At 42.3% G+C, this 15,201-nt stretch overlaps 1 protein-coding gene across 1 annotated transcript in view; it reads right to left on the minus strand.

Moving 5' to 3' along the window:
• Window positions 1-232: 232 nt before the first annotated feature.
• Window positions 233-15,201, minus strand: part of LOC121001139 (RNA-binding protein 12B-like) — a 55,194-nt gene continuing 40,225 nt past the window's right edge. The window contains exon 4 of the mRNA XM_040432074.1: window positions 233-309. The gene's annotated coding sequence lies outside the window, so the exon portion shown is untranslated. The remainder of the gene's footprint in view (window positions 310-15,201) is intronic.

The following is a 15,201-nucleotide window of genomic DNA, read 5'->3' on the forward strand; positions in this document are numbered from 1 at the left end:
GAGACCCATTGAAATGAATGGGTCCGGATTCCGCGCGGGCGCAATGCGTTCGCATGACGCATTGCACCCATGCAGAATACTCACTCGTGTGAAAGGGGCCTAATACAGTATGAATCTGTTTTGTCCACCCAAAGCTTACCAAATGAGTTGCAGCACGGACCTGTAGTGTTTTCACCGGCATGAACACTAGTGTACGGTGATGCCATGTTCATGGAACCAAAGCAGAAGCCCACCGGGAAGCTGGCACGTGTAGAGTCGTTTTTTGCTTTCAGCACTGCCACAATGAGTATGGAGTACACACAAGACCACCTGTAAGAAAATAAGTAAAGAAAATCATCTTCCTAGAAATATACGCATCATTTAAGGGATTCAGGAAGTTTACAAATATTGCATGCCTCAAAATGTGAGATAGTTGCATCATCTAGTTCATGGATCAGAAATCTTCGGCACTACAGCTGCTGTAAAACTACAACTCCCAGCATGCACACTTCCTCGGCTGTTCTTGTAACTCTCACAGCAGTTAAAGGAAGATTCTGGGAGTTGTAGTTTCAGGCTGCTGATTCCTGATCTAGTTTGTAAAACCTGTTTGCTACTGGTGCCATGTAACTAAAGTAGTGATATCGACCTATTCCCTTATTAGGCGTTTATATTATATTAGCTTTAACATGTGTTTGTAATGAGCATTTAGATAATTATATTAATCCCACATTACTACAACTGTTATATATGCAAACAATAGAGCTAAGAAATGGGGGTCATTCTAGATAAAAGTGGTACAATACCGACTATAAATGAGTATAAATGGATAATGGAAGCTCTTAGCACATATACGTGTCGGGCCCACCTACCAGGCGTTGTTTTTTGTAATTATGTTTGCTTCATGGATATGCACCTGTGATTCTGAAGGTTTTAGTCTAAATTTTCTTGCCCCGTTACTACAACTGTAAGAAATAAAGCTCTATGGCCCAATATTATATACACAATGTTATTACCATAACTGCAGGAACAATTTAAAAGCACCCACTAAACCACAAATTGGCCAGTGGGCTTTTACAGGAGGAACTCTTTGGCATCAATGTCCAATAATTACACATAGTACTGTGTGTGCAAAAAGCGAACTACAATTAATCATGCATAATACATATACAAATAAAACACCCTTAACCCTTTCAGCTCCGGAAGTTTTTTTTAGTCTTTCACTCCCTGCATTCTTGGAGCCATAACTTTTTGTTAACTTTTGTGTTCACATAGCATTGTGAGGGCTTTTTTTTTTTTGTGGGACAAGTTGTACTTTCTAATTCCACCATTTAATATTGTGTATAATGTAGTTGGGAGCTGAAAAAAAACCCCACAAAAATAAATAAATAAATATTCCGCAACAGTTTTATGGGTTTTCATTTTATGGCGTTCCTTATGTAGTAAAACTAACCTGTTACTTTCATTCTCCAGTTCAGTACGATTACGGCGATACCTCATAGGTAGTTTTTCTTGCGTTTTAATACCGAAAAATAAAAACCTTGAAATTTTTTTTTTTTTTCGTTGTCATACTCTGACCCCTATAACTTTTTTTGTAGTTATATGTTTGGAGCTGTCTGAGGGCCCATTTTTGTGGGGCAATCTGTACTTTTCATGCATATAATTTTGAGGTGTGTATGACTTTTTGATCACTTTTATTCAATCTTTTGTGGGAGGTGAAGTGACCAAAAAAACTGAATTGTCCATTTTAACTTTTTTTCTGTTTCACTGTATGGCATGCGTCATTGCCCATCATGTGTATTTTTTTTTATTGTTTATGTAATTTTTCATTTTGAGGAAAGGGGTGATTTGAATTTTTCTAAACTTTTTTTTTATATACACTGCTCAAAAAAATAAAGGGAACACTTAAACAACACAATGTAACTCCAAGTCAATCACACTTCTGTGAAATCAAAATGTCCACTTAGGAAGCAACGCTGAGTGACAATCAATTTCACATGCTGTTGTGCAAATGGGATAGACAACAGGTGGAAATTATATGCAATTAGTAAGACACCCCCAATAAAGGAGTGGTTCTGCAGGTGGTGACCCTAGACCACTTCTAAGTTCCTATGCTTCCTGGCTGATGTTTTGGTCACTTTTGAATGCTGGCGGTGCTTTCACTCTAGTGGTAGCATGAGACGGAGTCTACAACCCACACAAGTGGCTCAGGTAGTGCAGCTTATCCAGGATGGCACATCAATGCGAGCTGTGGCAAGAAGGTTTGCTGTGTCTGTCAGCGTAGTGTCCAGAGCATGGAGGCGCTACCAGGAGACAGGCCAGTACATCAGGAGACGTGGAGGAGGCCGTAGGAGGGCAACAACCCAGCAGCAGGACCGCTACCTCCGCCTTTGTGCAAGGAGGAACAGGAGGAGCACTGCCAGAGACCTGCAAAATGACCTCCAGCAGGCCACAAATATGCATGTGTCTGCTCAAACGGTCAGAAACAGACTCCATGAGGGTGATATGAGGGCCCGACATCCACAGGTGGGGGTTGTGCTTACAGCCCAACACCATGCAGGACGTTTGGCATTTGCCAGAGAACACCAAGATTGGCAAATTCGCCACTGGCGCCCTGTGCTCTTCACAGATGAAAGCAGGTTCACACTGAGCACATGTGACAGACGTGACAGAGTCTGGAGACGCCGTGGAGAACGTTCTGCTGCCTGCAACATCCTCCAGCATGACCGGTTTGGCATTGGGTCAGTAATGGTGTGGGGTGGCATTTCTTTGGAGGGCCGCACAGCCCTCCATGTGCTCGCCAGAGGTAGCCTTACTGCCATTAGGTACCGAGATGAGATCCTCAGACCCCTTGTGAGACCATATGCTGGTGCGGTTGGCCCTGGGTTCCTCCTAATGCAAGACAATGCTAGACCTCATGTGGCTGGAGTGTGTCAGCAGTTCCTGCAAGACGAAGGCATTGATGCTATGGACTGGCCCGTCCGTTCCCCAGACCTGAATCCAATTGAGCACATCTGGGACATCATGTCTCGCTCTATCCACCAACGTCACGTTGCACCACAGACTGTCCAGTTGTTGGCAGATGCTTTAGTCCAGGTCTGGGAGGAGATCCCTCAGGAGACCGTCCGCCACCTCATCAGGAGCATGCACAGGCGTTGTAGGGAGGTCATACAGGCACGTGGAGGCCACACACACTACTGAGCCTCATTTTGACTTGTTTTAAGGACATTACATCAAAGTTGGATCAGCCTGTAGTGTGTTTTTCCACTTTAATTTTGAGTGCGACTCCAAATACAGACCTCCATGGGTTGAAAAATTTGATTTCCATTTTTTAATTTTTGTGTGATTTTGTTGTCAGCACATTCAACTATGTAAAGAACAAAGTAGTTCAGAAGAATATTTAATTAACTCAGATCTAGGATGTGTTATTTTTGTGTTCCCTTTATTTTTTTGAGCAGTGTAGTTCCCATAGGGAACTATAACAACCAATCATGAGATTGCTTCTCCCATATACTCTAATGCATTAGCCACAGGCCTTTGAAGGGTTAAATGTCTGTGATCGGCATTACCGCCGGCCGCTGTTTAAAACAGCAGGCACCTGGCTAATGGTGCCAGCCGCACTCGTGAGCGGGCATCATCTTTAAATATATACAGAGTTCCTCTTGAAAATATCCACTGTCCAAGTTATTTTTTTATTGATGACCTATCAATTAAGAACAAGCCATCCTATTGAAATTAATGGGACGGCTTCTTGTAATTACACCTGCTCACCTCTGCAGTTGGGACGGCAAGCAGGTAAACAACAAAGTGAAGGCTGCGCTGGCACGGCGAGTGGCCTTCTCGTCAAACAAGATTATCCGGGTGTCTGGCCCCCGCCAATGTGATATTCATGACTTATCCTGAGAATAGGTCATCAATAAGAATAACTTGTACAACTCCTTTAATGCCTCGTTTACATTTCTGTTTTCACTGACATGTGTGGTCTGCATTTTCTGCGGTCAGAACACACGTGTCTGTTCACATAAACAGTTTTTTACTGAACATGGGTCAGTGAAAACAATCACGGAAACATGCACTACTTTGGTCCATGATGCAGACCAGATACGCCCAATTTAAGTCTATGGGTCCATGAAAAATCACTGACACAAGACGGATGGCATCCATGTTTGGCCCGTTTTTCACTATCCACTAATAGATGTTCCAGAAATTAAATTTTCAGCTGAGCAGTGTCCTTGGAATATGGATGACAAACAGACCAAACATGGATGAAACACAGACTGATTTTTTTTTTACAGATGTCAAACGGATATGGAAATGTAAAGGAGGCCTTAATAGGTGCTTCTGAACCATTCCTACAGTTGTGGTAATAAACTTTGGATATGCTACTGATGGGTCATAGTGCATTATCTTTCTACAGTTTCAGCAATGTGGGATAAATATAGGTTATCTAGGCGCTTTTGTTTTCCCAAAATTGAATATTACTAATGTGACAGGCCTTTGGTCCGTATGTAGGTTATAATTGACTACATGTTGTCCATATGCTAAATCCAAATATGTGGAAGAGGAAATTATTTGTTGCATTTAGCTGCAATATTAAAAAACATCCTAAAAAGATTGACTGTAGTGTGCCGCTGTGTGTTATAGCTATTGAAGATGTCAAAAGTATACCTAAATCAACCACAGAAAATGGAACTTTCCCAGCTAAGACTGACATGATTGAATCTCATAACCAAATCTTTGTGACCTTTAGTATGCAACACATTTAAAATGATTTTGATCATTTGCAAAACCTTCCTTAAAGAGGCTCTGTCACCAGGACCAACCCTACTAAACCAGACATACTGCCTGGTAGGGCTGATCATAACAATACCTTTCTTTGGTCTGTACGATAAATAGCTGCAGAGATATCCGTGTGGTTATTCATATGGAAATGAGCAATTGGAGCACCAGGAGGCAGGGCTGAATCCTTTGAGCACTGCTATGTAACACCCCCTGTGCTCTGCACACTCCCCCCTCCCTTTGATTGCCAGGGCTAGACAACAGGCTGAGGGCAGAGCTGGGTGCTAGCAATATCATATCACTATGTACTATAGCTTCACCACACTGAGATCTGCTCAGAAAGCTAATCTACATATAACTGCTGTATTTACAAGCACCATATATAATTATAAAGACACCAGTAATGTGTGATAGCTTCTAAGCATAGAAAAAAAAAAAGCATGCTTCTCTATGTGGTGATGTTATAGCTTTGTGGCATATTGTTTTACCATGTATGTAGAGATCCTAGGTTCAAGTCCCAGAAGAGATGTAAGTTTCCTGTTATTTTTTCCCCTCTTAATTAAAACCATATTAGAAGGCTATACTATAATATATAATCTAATAATAATGAGGCCTTACTATATTGAGAATAGGGCTTTGTGTTATTTTTTTTGTTGCTACAACCCATTACTGGTTTATTCACAGATACAATATATTATTATAAGGCCTCATGCACACGACCGGTTTTTTTTACGGTCCGCAAAAACGGGGTCCGTGACCGTTTTTTCGTCTGTGGGTCTTCCTTGATTTTTGGAGATTCCACGGACATGAAAAAAAAAGTCGTTTTGGTGTCCGCCAGGCCGTGCGGAGCCAAGCGGATCCATCCTGAATTACAATGCAAGTCAATGGGGACGGATCCGTTTGACGTTGACACAATATGGTGCAATTGCAAACGGATCCGTCCCCCATTGACTTTCAATATAAAGTCAGGAGTCCCTTTTATACCATCGGATCGGAGTTTTCTCTAATCCGATGGTATATTTTAACTTGAAGCGTCCCCATCACCATGGGAACGCCTCTATGTTAGAATATACTGTCGGATAAGAGTTAGATTGTGAAACTCAAATCCGACAGTATATTCTAACACAGAGGCGTTCCCATGGTGATGGGGACGCTTCAGGTTAGAATATACTAAAATAACTGTGTACATGACTGCCCCCTGCTGCCTGGCAGGTGCTGCCAGGCAGCAGGGGGCAGACCCCACCCCCCTGTTTTTAACTCATTGGTGGCCAGTGCGGCCGGCCCCCCTCCCCCTGTAGTTAACACTTTGTTGTCCAGTGCGGCCGGCCCCCCCTCCCTCCCCTGTAGTTAACTCGTTGGTGGCCAGTGGGCCCTCCCTCCCCCTCCTAATTAAAATCTCCCCCCCTATCATTGGTGGCAGCGGAGAGTACAGATCGGAGTCCCAGTTTAATCGCTGGGGCTCCGATCAGTAACCATGGCAACCAGGACGCTACAGCAGTCCCGGTTGCCATGGTTACTTAGCAATTTGTAGAAGCATTATACTTACCTGCGAGCTGCGATGTCTGTGTCCGGCCGGGAGCTCCTCCTACTGGTAAGTGACAGGTCTGTGCGGCGCATTGCTTAATGATCTGTCACTTACCAGTAGGAGGAGCTCCCGGCCAGACACAGACATCGCAGGTAAGTATAATGCTTCTACAAATTGCTAAGTAACCATGGCAACCGGGACTGCAGTAGCATCCTGGTTGCCATGGTTACCGATCGGAGCCCCAGCGATTAAACTGGGACTCCGATCGGTACTCTCCGCTGCCACCAATGATGGGGGGGGGGAGATTTTAATTAGGAGGGGGAGGGAGGGCCCACTGGCCACCAACGGGTTAACTACAGGGGAGGGAGGGAGGGGCCGGCCGCACTGGACAACAAAGAGTTAACTACAGGAGAGGGAGGGGGGCCCACTGGCCACCAATGTGTTAACTACAGGGGGGGGGGGGGGGGGCCTGCCCCCTGCTGCCTGGCAGGCAGCAGTCATGTACACAGTTCTTTTAGTATATTCTAACCTGAAGCGTCCCCATCACCATGGGAACGCCTCTGTGTTAGAATATACTGTAAAAGCTTTTATGCAGACGGATCCGTCTGTATGAAAGTAACCTACGGCCACGGATCACGGATGCCAATCTTGTGTGCATCCGTGTTCTTTCACGGACCCATTGACTTGAATGGGTCCGTGAACGGGTGTCCGTCAAAAAAATAGGACAGGTCATATTTTTTTGACGGACAGGATACACGGATCATGGTCTCGGCTGCAAAACGGTGCATTTTCCGATTTTTCCACGGACCCATTGAAAGTCAATGGGTCCGCGAAAAAAAACGGAAAACGGCACAACGGCCACGGATGCACACAACGGTCGTGTGCATGAGGCCTGAAGAAACCAGAAATATGTATTAGCTTTCTAAAAACAAAAAAACATTCTCAATATATGGACAGACTTTTCTTATGGGATAAATGTGGAAGAAAAAAAATATGTTCATGTCTCTCCCAAGATTCATCCCGTGCTTATAAGCTGTTACTTTTCCATTTAGTCATTGGACTATTGTTTGCTTTATCTTGACGTGTGTTATTCACTCCCGTAAAACTTTACTTTTATTGTGATTTATACTCCTAGTCTTGACCATTAAACAAAAAGTTTAAAATTATCAGTTGTGTCGCCTATTTATTGATATCTGATTGTTTCTTATTGTTAGTGACACTAATTTCAGATAGGGGTTGGCCGCCGCGTGCTGTCTCCAACCTCTCCAGCTATCTTCAATCCCTTCTTGTCTCATATATCACTATCATTTTATCTCATTATAGAGGCATCACTCCTTTTATTAAAAACGCCTCAGGCACTGCCCCCAACATGTTTCGCCAGCTAACCTGGCATCTTCAGGGAATAGGGCAGTGTGCGCATAATGGGCGTGGCAAGGATCTTTTATTAACTCCCAGGGGTGCGTCATATTATTTGGCCAATCGCATAAGTTATTACGAATTATTAGTGTCACTAACAATAAGGAACAAATCAGATATCAAAAAATAGGCAACAACTGATAATTTTAAACTTTTTGTTTAATGGTCAAGACTAAGAGTATAAATCACAATAAAATTTAAGTTTTTCGGGAGAAAATAACACACATGTCATGGACGGATCCGTTCAGATAATACAACCGTCTGCATCCGTTCAGAACGGATCCGTTTGTATTATCTTTAACCACCACCCGTCTGCCCATAGACTAAAAACGTCCGGGAGGTGGTTCTCCATTTCTGAATGGACGTTCCAGAACGTCCATTCAGAAACTGCAGCTGCACGCTAATCGTCAGTGACAGCAGGGCAACCCTTAGAGAAGGCAGGGACGGTGCCCAGGTGTCCCTGCCTTCTAGATCGCTGTATACACAGCGCTCGCCGAGCGCTGTGCATACAGAGCAGGAAGCGCTATGTGCTTCCTGTTCCGGCGGTCATGTGATCGCTGGGACCGGAGAGTGCAGGAGCTGTGTGAGGTCTTTCAGAGACCTCGATCAGCCCTGCACGGAGGCTGTATTTCTCCTGTAACTGGGGCTACTATATCAGCCCTAGTTCCAGGAGAAATAAACTCTGAACAAAAAAAAAGTGAAGTAAATGTCCCCCAGAGGTCCTGTATGACCTTATGGGGGACGAAAAGTGGGACGAAATATATCTCTAATTGGCTCTATAAATATATCACATGATCAACCCAGTCCGATAAACACCATAAAAAAATAAAATAAATGACTGTCAAAAAAAGCCATTTTTGTCACCTTACATCACAAAAAGTGCAACACCAAGTGATCAAAAAGGCGTATGTCCCACAAAATGGTACCAATAAAACCGTCACCTCATCCCGCAAAAAATGAGCCCCTACATAAGAACATGGACACATTAAAACATAATTTTTTTGGTTTCAAAAATGCTATTATTGTGTTAAAGTGAAATAAATAAAAAAAAGTATACATATTCGGTATTGCAGTATCCGTAACAACCAGCTCTATAAAAATATCACATGACCTAACCCCTCGGGGTAACATCGTAAAAAAAAAAAAAAAAGAATGACAAAACAACCAATTTTCTGGTCACCTTGCCCCATAAAGTGTTCTAATGAATGATCAAAAAATCATATGTACCCAAAAATAGTACCAATAAAACTGGCACCTTATCCCCTAGTTTCCAAAATGGGGTCACTTCTTGGGAGTTTCTACTGTAAGGGTGCATCAGGGGGGCTTCAAATGGGACATGGCATCTAAAAACCATGTGGAGTTCCTTTTCTTCTGTGCCCTGCCGTGTGCCCATACAGCAGTTTATGACCACATGTGGGGTGTTTCTGTAAACCGCAGGATCTGGGTAATAAATACTGAGTTTTGTTTGGATGCTAACCATCGTTGTTTTAAAGAAAAAATTGGATCAAAATGGAAAATCTGCCAAAAAAGTGAAATTTTAAAATTTGATCTCCATTTTCCTTTAATTCTTGTGGAACGCCTAAAGGGTTTAACACAGTTTGTAAAATCGGTTTTAAGTTCTCATGCGAGATTCTGGGTGTTATTTTTCAGAAATCTAGGAGAATGTATGCTTGGGAAGCAGGTGGGACGCTAGGATTTCTGGGTGGGGGGAATCTTCTTATGAGAGGTCGTTATGGTACATGTGCTTCAATGCCTATTCTCGTGATATTCATGTGATATGTTGTCATGAGTGTCGAACGGATGATCTGATGTATATGCCATACCATTGTAGAATATGTAGTGGAAAAGCAACAACTTAAAATTGGTATTTGTTTCTGCTCTTATTGCTCGGACTTTTCACCTAAGAGACTGTTGGAACTTCTCCGAGATGCTGTGGGACTTCTGGGACCGGGGACGGAAGGGAGGGGGGTTGGATGGGGGGGAAAGTTTGGTCTTTTCTCTGTTAAAAAAAAACAAAAAAAAAACTTTCAATAAAAATAATCTGATTTAAAAAAGAAAAATCGGTTTTAAGTAACTTGAGGGGTGTAGTTTCTACAATGGGTCATTTATGGGGGTATCCACTATCTAGGCCCCACAAAGTGACTTCAGACCTGAACTGGTCCTTAAAAAGTGGGTTTTGGCAATTTTCTTAAAAATTTTAAGAATTGCTTCTAAACTTCTAACGTCCTAAAAAAATAAAATGACATTTCCAAAATGATGCCAACATAAAGTAGACATATGGGGAATGTTAAGTAATAAATATTTTATGAGGTATCACTTTATGTTTTAAAAGCTGAGAAATTGAAATTTCTAAAATTGCGAATTTTTCTGAATTTTTTCATAAATAAAAGTCAAATATACTGACTCAAATTTATGACTATCATGAAGTGAAGTAAAATGTGTCACGAGAAAACAATCTCTGAATGACTTGGATAAGTAAAGGCGTTCCAAAGTTATTACCACATAAAGTGAGATATGTCAGATTTACAAAATTAGGCCTGGTCAGGAAGGGGGCAAATGGCCCAGATGGGAAGTGGTTAACATAGCCAAGACGGATCCGTCTTGAACACTATTGAAAGTCAATAGAGGACGGATCCGTTTTCTATTGTGCCAGTGAAAACAGATCAGTCTCCATTGACTTACATTGTGTGTCAGGACGGATCAGTTTGGCTCAGTTTCATCAGATGGACACCAAAGCGGAATTGAGACTGAATGGAGGCAAACTGAGGCATCCTGAGCGGATCCTTTTCCATTCAGAATGTATTAGAATGCAAACTGATCCGTTTTGGACTGCTTACGAGAGCCCTGAATGGATCTCACAAACGGAAAGCCAAAACGAGTGTGAAAGTAGATTTAGGGTATATATTTTTTTTGGGGTTAGTATAAGCTGTTACTGGCGTCTTTATAATCATATTGTGTTGGAATAAAGCCGTAATATGTAGATTAGCTTTCTGAGTAAATCTCATTGTGGTGAAGCTATAGTACATAGTGATATGATATTGCTAGCACACTGCTCTTGGACAGGGCTCTGCCCTCAGCCTGATGTCTAGCCCTGTCAGTCAAACAATGGTGGGGTGGGGGAGGTAGCATGTTACAAGGCAGTGCTCAGATTATTCAGCCTCGCCTCTGAGTGCTCAAAATTTTCATGTCCGTATCAATAAAAACGCAGATTTCTTTGCAGTTGTTTATCAGAGACAAAAGAAAGGTATCGTATTAATCAGTATGATGAGCCCTACAAGCCTGTATGTCTCGTTTAATAGGGTTGATCCTGGTGACAGAGTCTCTTTAATGTTAAAGCACCCAAATCAAATTCATATTCAATAGAAAGAAGAAAAAGAGAACATGGCAGTCTAACAGAACTATGCACGAGACCGTGACTCTCTAAGACCCTTGCAGACGAGCATGTCAGATTCAATCCGGATGCGTTGCGGGCGGTTTCAGGGAAACCCGCGTGAGTTCGCACGCAATTGCTCTGCGATTGCGTTGTTCAGTTTTTTCAAGTGGATGAGGTATTTTATTTTAACCCTCAATGGACATTTTACTTAGCATTCTGTATTAAGAATGCTATTATTTTCCTTTATAACCATGTTATAATGGAAAATAAACACAGTAAGTTGACTTTAATGGGGTCCCGGGCTCATCCCCATTTATTCACATCTCCTTAGAACCATCCGTGAAAATCGCATTGCATCCTCACTTGCTTGCGGATGCAATTCGATTTTCACACAGCCCCATTCACTTATATGGGGCCTGCGTTGTGTGAAAAACATAGCTCATGTACACAGCCCCATTGAAATGAATGGGTCAGGATTCAGTGCGGGTGCAACATGTTCACGTCAGATTGCACCCGCGCAAAAAACTAGCCCGTGTGAAAGGGGCCTAAGTGTTGGCCAGCACAGAAATTAGAAGGGTTTGTACCTGCACAAAGAGAAAGGCGATTGGCATAGGGTGGGCAAACTCATAAGCCAGTGAATGAGACTGGTTGTGACCCATGGAGGGCGGAGCGGAAGCTACAGGCTCCCTCATGGTGAAAACTTTGGTATAATCACATGTGGCATTATTTATTGCAGAATTGTATGTAGTGTGTGAATATACACTTGCTGTTCCAACACCAGGCAGATTTGTTTCTAAGCTGGCACAGATTACTGTAAGGGGCAGCGCTGAGGATTGTCCATTCCCATGGTGGGAATGGACATTAAAGGGAACCTGTCCTCTCCAACAAACATCCCAAGCCGGCAGCAGTACCTGAGAGCAGTCAGCAGCATGTTGGTAACGATCATTTTCTTCCTGCAGGCAGAGAAGCAAAAGCTGTACAAACGTTCTGCCGGTGCGTTTCTCTAGTCAGTCTTGAAGTCACGTATGCAGCGGCCTCCTTGCTTCTTCACAGTAACCACGCCCCCTTCCCTGCCGCTTCGCTGTGACTGACAGCCGGCAGTTCGGTAAAGCCAGCCGAGCTGTCGCGTATAAGCGCTGTCAGTCACAGGAAAATGGCAGGGAAGGGGGCGTGGTTACTGTGACGAAGCAAGGAGGCCGCTGCCTCCGTGACTTCAAGCCTGACTAGAGAAGCGCGCCGGCAGGGGATAAAAGAACGTTTGTACAGCTTTTGCTTCTCTGCCTGCAGGAAGAAAATGATCGTTACCAACATGCTGCTGCCGCATCAAAGTTCCACAGCATAAGACTGTGTCAACAAACAATTAAAGTGTAACTGTCATATTTTCGCCCTTCTGCCCAGCCCATTTTATGCAAATCCAACATGTGTCACTTTAATGTGGTGATATTCAAGCCATTCTAAGATTGTTTTCTCGTGACACATTGTCCTTTATGATAGTCATAAATTTGAGTCAATATATTTCACCTTTATTTATTAAAAAAATAAAAATTTAGCAAAAATGTAGAAAAATTCGCAATTTTTCAATTTCTCGGTTTTTAAAACAAAGTGATACCTCATAAAATATTTATTACTTAACATTCCCCATGTTTACTTTATGTTGCCATCATTTAGTAAATATAATTTTATATTTTAGGACGTTAGAAGGCTTAGAATTTTAGAAGCAATTCTTAAAATTTAAGAAAATTTCCAAAACCCACTTTTTAAGGACCAGTTCAGGGGGCTTACATAGTGGGAACCCCCCATAAATGACCCCACTGTAAAAACTACACACCTCAAGTTACTCAAAAATGATTTTTACAAACTTTGTTAACCCTTTAGGTGTTCCACAAGTATTAAAGAAAAAGGGGGATGACATTTCTAAATTTCACTTTTTTGGCAGATTTTCCATTTTAACCCATTTCTTTCTTTAACACATCGAGGGTTAACAGCCAAACAAAACTCTTTATTAAAATATTTATTACCCTGATTCTGCAGTTTACAGAAACAGCCCACATGTGGTTGTAAACTGATGTAAAGGCACACGTCAGGGCACAAAAGAAAAGGAACGTCAGATGGTTTTTAGAAGGCAGATTTTGCTGGACTGGTTTTTAGATGCCATGTCCCATTTGAAGCCCCCCTGATGCACCCTTACAGTAGAATCTCCCAAAAAGTTACCTCATTTTGGAAACTAGGCAATAAGGTGCCAGTTTTATTGGTACTATTTTGGGGTAGATACGATTTTTAATTGCTTTTTTTACAACATTCATCTGACAGGGTAGATCACGTGCTATTTTTATAGAGCAGGCTGTTACGGACGCAATGATATCAAATATGTCTACTTTCTTTGTTTGTTAGTTTCAGTTTTACACAATAAAGCATTTCTGAAAAAAAAATTATTATGTTTTTGTGTCTTCATTATCTGAACGCCATATTTTTTTTAGTTTTCTGCCGATCGTCTTTTGCAAGAAGAGTTGACGTTTTTATTGGTACCATTTTTGGGTACATATGATTTTTTGATCATTCATTATTACACTTTATGGGGCAAGGTGACCAAAAAATTGGTTGTTTTGGCACAGTTTTTATTTATTTATTTTTACAGTGTTCACCTGAGGGATTACGTCCTGTGACATTTTTATAGAGCAGATCGTTCCGGACGTGGCAATACCCAATATGTATACTTTTCTTATTTTTTTTTTAAGTTTTACACAATAATAGCATATTTGATGAAACAAAAAAAATTATGTTTTAATGTCTCCATGTTCTGAGAGCTATAGTTTTCTTATTTTTTGAGCGATTTTCTTATATAGGGGCTTATTTTTTGGCAGGATGAGGTGACTGTTTTATTGGTACCATTTTGTGGGACATATGCCTTTTTGATCGCTTGGTGTTGCACTTTTTATGATGTAAGATGACAAATTTTTATTTTTTTTTACTTGAAAATGTATTTTTAATAAACTTTTTTTTTTTTTTACTTCCTTTCTGTACCACTGTGTGACTTCAACTTTAGAGGGTCTGATCCCCTCTGCAATGCATTACAATACATCTGTATTGTAATGCACTGCCTGTTAGTGTATTACACTGAGTAATGGGGCTGGATCTCCTCGGCCCCCATAGAAGGCAGGTCCCGATGCCGTGCAAGGCATTGGGCAGCCTTGTCCCCCATCGGGTCCCCGCCACAGCAGTGAGGGGGCCCGATGGGCTCCCTCACCCGCTGCATGCACCTTTTATGCTGCGGTCAGCGCTGACCGTGGCATAGAACGGGTTAATCCGCCAGTATCGGCTTTTACAGTGATGCCAGCGGATACAGCAAGAGCCCGGCTATAGGGGACTGCCGATGCCCGCCCAATCACAATGACGTAATAGTACGTCAAAATGCGGCAAGTCACTTGCCGCCATGCTGTACCATTACGCCATATGTCAGGAAGGGGTTAATTCTAGTTTGCATTGTTTTTAATGCAGAAAATTGGATTTACAAAGAACTGCAAAGAAAATACTAAATGTACCATGATACTGTAAAGATGTAGTAAAGCGATAGAACTAAAGTTTATGAAGGTTTCATAGACTAAGCAATACCTCCACCTTTCAATCATATCCATTCAAAGACTGAAGAAGCCTCTCAGAAATCTGTATATTTAAAAATGAGATAAAGTGTAAAATCTAAAGGAGTTCTATATAAAGAATCCATGATGGGCCTGTCTTGTCTGGTGTTCTTCTTTTGTTTTGTTTTTTCGGTGTAGATAATGCTGTTTTGGCTGTAAGGGGCTAAAAAAATCCACTGGGAATATAACCTTGACGTGTTGTACAGGGACTAAGAAAGGTTAGTCATATTAACCCCTTAACACAAAATGCCGTGCATGTATGGCGGGGGAAGCTGTGCCAGAACGCATTCCGCCGTACATGCACGGCGGGCTGATCGGGCGGGTGAAGGAGCTGCGCCCGCCTGATCACTGCAGGGGTCCAGCAGTCCCTGGGTTTACAGCAATGCCGGCGGTCTAACCCCTTCTATGCCACGGTCAGAGCTGACCGCGACATGGAAGTGGTTTGCAGCAGGTGAAGGAGCGCATCGGGTCCCCGCACTGCTCTGGCATGGGACCAG

Source organism: Bufo bufo, chromosome 5 (genome assembly GCF_905171765.1).
Source record: "Bufo bufo chromosome 5, aBufBuf1.1, whole genome shotgun sequence".
Taxonomy (NCBI): Eukaryota; Metazoa; Chordata; class Amphibia; order Anura; family Bufonidae; genus Bufo; species Bufo bufo.